Consider the following 7,597-nt stretch of genomic DNA (forward strand, 5'->3'; position numbering starts at 1 on the left):
TCAGCACAGCAGTATTGGAGTATTAATGCTAATCTAAAATCAAAGAAAGAAGGCAGCCCAGAACACAGCAAAATCACAGAATAAATATACACTGTTAAAAAAATAAAATAAAGGAAGCACACAAAATGGGACATCCTAGATCTGAATGAATGAAATATTCCTATTAAATACTTTATTTACATAGCTGAATGTGCTGACAACAAAATCACACAAAACTTATCAATGGAAATCAAATTTATCAACCTGTGGAGATCAGGATTTGGAATCACACTCAAAATTAAAATGGAAAAAAAACACTACAGGCTGATCGAACTTTGATGTAATACCCTCAAAACAAGACAAAATGAGGCTCAGTAGTGCATGTGACCTCTACAATGCCTGGGTATGCTTCTGACGAGGTGGCGGATGATCTCCTGAAGGATCTCCTCCCAGACCTGGATTAAAGCATCCACCAACTCCTGGACAGTTTGTGGTGCAGCTTGGCATTTGTGAATGGAGCGAGACATGATGTCCCAGATGTGCTCAATTGGATTCAGGTCTGGGAAATGGGCAGGCCAATCCATAGCATCAATGCCTTCAGCTAGCAGAAACTGCTGACACACTCCGGCCACATGAGATATAGCATTGTCTTGCATTAAGAGGAACCCAGGGCCAACCGCACCAGCATATAGTCTCACAAGGGGTTTGAGGATTTAATCTCAGTACCTAATGGCAATCGGGCTACCTCTGGCGAGCACATGGAGGGCTGCGTGGCTCCCCATAGAAATGCCACCCCACACCATTACTGGCCCACTGCCAACACCGGTCATGCTAGAGGATGTTAAGGCAGCAGAACGTTCTCCACGGTGTATCCAGACCCTGTCATGTCTATCACATGAGCTCACTGTGAACCTGCTTTTATCTGTGAAGAGCACAGGACGCCAGTGGCGACTTTGCCAATCTTGGTGTTCTCTGGCAAAAGCCAATTGTCCTACACAGTGTTGGGCTGTAAGCACAACTACTTATACCACCTTCATGGACTCTGTTTCTGACCATTTGAGCAGACACAAGCACATTTGTGGCCTGCTGAAGGTCATTTTGCAGGTCTTTGGCAGTGCTCCTCCTATTCCTCCTTGCGCAAAGCCGTGCATGCGCAGACCTATCACGCTGGCCGGCGTGATGACAAGTGGCGTAACGAACCAGGAAGAGCCGGCCCGACACCCGACCTGGGTGTCGCTGGTAACAGGGGCCAGTGGAGGCGCACGGAGAAGAGCCAGGAGGACGCCGGGGGACCACGCGGCCTGCGGTGGGCTGGAGGAAGCCCCAGGTAAGTGCAGTCTTTTAAATGCAGGCACTCCTCAGTGTCCCTTTAAAAGTTCCCTTTTTTTTTTGAGCAGTAAAGCCTATTACAGGCATACCAGCCACTCCTGCTGTATCTGTGCCAATTTGAGAGATTTTCCCCCGGCTTCCTGTTTCTGGGACCTTCCCAGACCTTCCTTGCTTTTCTGTTTACACCAGGGGTGCCCATTAGGTAGATGACAATCTACCGGTAAATCTCAAAGGACTTATGGTAGATCCCAACCCCACTACATTTTTCATTCAGTATATACAAGTGTGCTCCTAAAATTGTACATCGGTAGATCATTTTGACTTGCTAATTTTTTTAAGTAGTTCACAAGCCGAAAATGTGTGGGCACCTCTGGTTTACACTGATGGTGCCAGATACAGAAAATGAAGGACAATAGTAAATTGTTGACTTATGGACTCAAAAATGTACCTTGTTCTGGTGTTTCACTCATGTTAGGATGCATGGCAGTAAAACCCAAGAGGTTTTAACCCCTTTCATCCTTATTTAAGACAAAAGGAAAAAAAAACTGCTGTCAGATAGTATGCATAGAGCTTTGCTTGGGAATAGACTTGATAGGTGGATTTCTACAGTCGTATAAATGAACAAAATTGTGTTACCTTTTTGTAGTGTTCACATAAACATATGTAAGTGTCAAAATAATATGTTACGGGCCGTGATATCTCCTGAGAAGTCAGTTAGCCGAGAGCTTTACATCAACATGTCCTCAGGAATATTTCTTGCCCTTCTCTGTCATCATTTTTCAGCTCAAATGCCCCCTTCCATAGACCAGGTCTGGTAATGGAGAGCTACACAGGCCTCAACTTGGATGTGCATTGTTTTTGTTTTGTTTTTTTTAGAAATCCACATTGGGACCAGTTGTTGATCAACTGTAAATAATGCAGTGGCAGCTCTGTCCCTTTAGCAGATATGAAGATAAGACTTATAACATCATAGCCATAAATACATAAAGTCCAACATGACCTGCTCCTGTAGGTGCCAATTGTAGGAATCTCAAGAGCAAAGTAATTGTGTGTCTACCTGAGCAGATCACTTTGGGGTGTCTAATGGCCCATACACATGGGCTACAGCTGTCGCCGCAACCACGTGGCACGTGCTTGTTGCGACGACAGGTCGCCCATGTGTATGACGTGCGCGCCCTGAACCGTCGCTAATTAGAGCTGTCGCCAGGCGATTGATTTGGTCAATCGCCTGCTGCAGCTGTCGCCGCAACTGTCGCTAGTCCGCCGCGTGTATGCGGTCTGTTAAAGGAAATAACTTACAACATGAGACTTCTCCAATTCGTGCCAATGAAAATGAAATCTTTATTTACTCAGCTGAGGACCTTTTCATATACCAGCATATTTAAAGGGAACACAAGCGAGCTGCAGCTTGGCTAGTTAGAAAAGGTGGCGACCTTCTTCATCTGCTGATCTTTATATCCTAATTAACATGCTAATATATTCCTCCCTCCAAGCAGTCTGTCATCCCATGAGTCCAATGAGCAATGTCCAAAGGAGACTGGACTTCTTCTTTGGGCTCGTTTTTCCCTGTGTCCTTCAAGAGACTTCCTCTAAAGTTAACTTCCACTTTAGTGAAATGACGTCAGAAGCCAGAACAGTTTTGCTTCTCCAAAGTGACCTCAAGGACAGGCTCTGCCCTCAGAATCTGGTTCAAACTGCCTTTTTTAGATTGCTCTTTTGTCCTCTGAAAGGCTGGAATTCCCCTGGAAAGGCATAATAAGCTGTGCACAGTAAATAGCTCAAGAACATATATTCATTCAGTAATATTGTGATAGCTCTTAAAGGATACCACAACTGACATGTGGCATAATGAGATAGACATGGGTATGTACATTGCCTAGCACACAAATAACTATGCTGTGTTCCTTTTTTTCTTTCTCTGCCTGAAAGAGGTAAATATCAGGTATGTAAGTGGCTGACTCAGTCCTTTTTTTTATCTCTTTCTTGCTCTCAGAAGCCATTTTCTTCTAGGAAAGTGTTTTATAGTTGGAATTTCTTATCAGTGAAGGTCACACTGTAGTCACTTCCTGTCTGAGTCAGGACTGAGTCAGCCACTTACATACCTGATATTTACCTCTTTCAGGCAGAGAAAGAAAAAAAGGAACACAGCATAGTTATTTGTGTGCTAGGCACTGTACATACCCATGTCTATCTCATTATGCCACATGTCAGTTGTGGTATCCTTTAAGATAATATCTATAATCATATTATTTAAAGTGTCACTCTAGCACACTGGTCTGATTACATTGATGTGGTTCTAAGCCACGTGGGGAATATAAAGGATATACATGTGATTAATTATAAATCTTTATAAATTCTTTCCACAGGTCTAACAACACACTCACACAGTGAGCGGAGCTTCTGGCGGGGGGGAGGAACCTTCGGCGACGGCTTCCGCCGTGTCTCTGCCTTTTGGCAGAGACGTGTGGGCAGCTGTCGCACGGGCAGAGCTGTCGCGCACGCGTCCCCTGTGTGCTAGCGACTAGCCACAAAGATTCCCCGTGAGTATGAGGCTTAAAAATAAGTCCTCCACATCCTTGTCTACCAGAGATCACCATTGCGGACAAAGGTCCATATGCAATTAACTTTTTGTCCTGCATTTTCTCCTAGGTGATCATTTTTCACCTTCTATTTACAATACTTTTTCAGCACTCTGCAATTTAAAAAGTACCAAAAACTAGAAGAAAAAGTACTACCAACACTATTTTTAGTATTTTCTTGCTTGCTGGTGGTTTAAAATGCATTTTATAGACACATTTGAAAATGTCACCTAGGAGAAAACTCAGGACAAAAAGTTAATTGCATATGGGCCAGAGTGTGACAAAAACATTATTGCTGTGGCCAACAGTCTACTGCAGGCATTGGCAAACTCGGCCCTCCAGCTGTTACAGAACTACAAGTCCCTCAATGCATTTGCCTTTGAGTCATGACTGTGGCTGTCAGACTCCTGCAATGCATTGTGGGACTTGTAGTTCCTTAACAGCTAGAGGGCCAAGTTTGCCCATGCCTGGTCTACTGGCAACCTTGTGGCACTATATGCATATACTGCAGAGCAGAATCATCCACAGGGCAACCTACAGTAGGCAGGTGCCTGGGGACTAGTGTTCATCAAGTGGCTCACCTGCCACCTTTTCTGACCACTTTCCATCTCAAATTACCAAAAGGACCATAAGTGGGAGCCAAAGCTACTAACTTGCCCAGGGCCCTATTCCATCTTAAAGGAGAACTGAAGTGAGAGGGATATGGAGGCTGCCATATTTATATCCTTTTAAGCAATACCAGTTGCCTGGCTGTCCAGCTGATCCTCTGCCTCTAATACTTTTAGCCACAGCCCCTGAACAAGCATATGCAGATCAGGTGTTTCTGACAATAATGTCAGATCAGAGAAGATTAGCTGCATGCTTGTTTCTGGTGTTATACAGACACTACTGCAGCCACATAGCTTAGCAGGGCAGCCAGGCAACTGGTATAGTTTAAAAGGAAATAAATATGGCAGCCACCATATTCTTTTCACTTCAGTTGCCCTATAATCCATGTACTGTCCTCAGTAAGAGTGGAAAAGTGGGTGCATCAAGAGACTCATTGAAGTGCACAGTAACAAAGCATCAAATGACTGATGGTTTCAGCAATTAAATGTGTAAAGTATTGAAGGGGAACTGAAGAGAGAGGTATATAGAGGCTGCCATGTTTATTTCCTTTTAAGCAATACCAGTTGCCTGGCAGCCCTGCTGATCATCTGCCTCGAATACTATTAGCCATAGCCCCTGAACAAAGCATGCAGCAGATCAGGTGTTTCAGACTTTAACCACTTTGTCCTCCTTGACGTATAAAAATGTCAAGGAGGACAGGCGCGCTCCCGCGAACGCGCACTCCCGGACGCGGATTCGGTAGCCCAGGAATCAATGTATTGGGCTATGGTGCCCGATCACTGATTCCTCTCCCCCGCTGAAAAAGCGACAGCTTCTCTCGGAAGCTACGCTTTTTCTGAGACTATGTCCCTCTAAGCGTACATTGTACGCTTAGAGTGATGTCATGTAAACAAACTTGTGGCCGAAGAGTAAAACTACATCTAAAAGTAAAAAAAAATTACATTACACACACTTTTCCCTAAATAAAACACTATTTACTCCCCCCCCCCCCTTCCCAAAAATACCCACATAAAATGTTTAATAAAAAAAAAATATAATTAAAAAAAAACAAAACACATAAATATTTACCTAAGGGTTTAAACTATTTAAATATCTATGTAAAGATGAAATATTTCTATATATTTTTTTTTATAAGCTTGTAAATAGTGGTGGATGCAAAATGGGAAAAATGCTCTTTTATTTCCAAATAAAATATTGTCGCCATACATTGTGATAGGGACATAATTCAAACGGTGAAATAACTGTGACAAATGAGCAATTACAATACGTGGGTTTTAATTATGGAGGCATGTATTATTTTAAAACTATAATAGCCGAAATCTGAGAAATAATGTATTGTTTCAGTTTTTTTCTTATTCTTACTGTCAAAATGCATTTACAGTAAGGTAGCTCTTAGCAAAATGTACCCCCCAAAGAAAGCCTAATTGGTGGCGGAAAAAACAAGATATAGATCAGTTCATTGTGATAAGTAGTGATAAAGTTATAGGCGAATGAATGGGAGGTGAACATTGCTCGGATGCATAAAGTGGAAATGACTGAGAGCTTAAGTGGTTAAAGAGACTCCGTAACAAAAATTGCATCCTGTTATTTATCATCCTACAAGTTCCAAAAGCTATTCTAATGTGTTCTGGCTTACTGCAGCACTTTATACTATAACAGTCTCTGTAATAAATCAATGTATCTTTCCCCTGTCAGACTTGTCGGTCTGTATCTGGAAGGCTGCCAAGTTCTTCAGTGTTGTGGTTCTGTGATGCATCTTCCCCCTCCAGGCCTCTCTCTGCACACTGCCTGTGTGTTATTTAGATTATGGCAGGTTCTCTCTGCTCTATTATCTTTTACAAGCTGGATAAATCGTCCTCTGAGCTGGCTGGGCTTTCACATACTGAGGATTACAGACAAGGGCAAAGCTGTTTGCAAGAAGAAAAGAGCAGCCTGAAACTTCAGTGCATGAGAGCAGAAGGGGGAAAGAAACACACAATGATCTCTTGAGATACAAAAGGAAGGGTGTATACAGCCTGCTTGTGTATGGATGTATTATCTATGTGTGGACATGCTGTACATCAACCTACTTCCTGTTTTGGTGGCCATTTTGTTTGTTTATAAACAAACTTTTTAAAACTGTTTTTAACCACTTTTAATGCGGCGGGGAGCGGCGAAATTGTGACAGAGGGTAATAGGAGATGTCCCCTAACGCACTGGTATGTTTACTTTTGTGCGATTTTAACAATACAGATTCTCTTTAAAGTCAGATCTGACAAGACTAGCTGCATGCTTGTTTCCGGTGTTATTCAGGTACTACTGCAGAGAAATAGACCAGCAGGGCTGCCAGGCAACTGGTATTGATTAAAAGGAAATAAATATGGCAGCCTCCGTATACCTCTTACTTCAGTTCTCCTTTAAGAAGCAGCACATCCTGAACAGGAAGTGCCATTACTGGTATGTTTTTTGCAGCACTCAGGCGAGCCAGTTGATAAGTGTGCTTTTGTTTATAAGTGCACTTACCCTTTAAATGATGGCTAGGCTGCCAAGCACAAATCAGGAATCTACAGGCCTTTGAAAGCAGAATTGCTATTTCTGTGCGTCTGGTACGGAAAGAGTGGCTCGTGTGTCATTTGCCATCTCAATAGGCCTGTTTAAGAGGACCATATAATAAAATTACTGCCTGTCTGCTCTTATAAGTAGGGAGGGTCACTTTGTAAGACCATAAAACAGCTCATAGAGCAAACAATGCCGCCTGTCACTGAGCAGATGCATAATCCCCCCAGGAGTCCCCTTTTTATGGCACGGTGACATTTGGCGATGTTCATGACGATCATCCATCTCCGCTGGAAGCAATAAAACCTTTTAAAATAACCTCTCGTAAAGGCAGACATGACTGACACCCTGCATCCATCCCACTCTCGTAAGACCGGAGCAGTGATTGTGACCTTGTTGCATCTTAAAAGGGAAAAAAATATCTGCTGTACCAATCTGATGATCACGATAAAGCCGGCCATACACTATACAACTTTGTTTTCAATTGGCATTGCGATCGACCTCACCAACATTACGGTTCTGTATTTCGATCATAATGTCAGTAATGTTGATTGCAAACACCAAAA

Source organism: Hyperolius riggenbachi, chromosome 6, assembly GCF_040937935.1.
Source record: "Hyperolius riggenbachi isolate aHypRig1 chromosome 6, aHypRig1.pri, whole genome shotgun sequence".
Lineage (NCBI taxonomy): Eukaryota > Metazoa > Chordata > Amphibia > Anura > Hyperoliidae > Hyperolius > Hyperolius riggenbachi.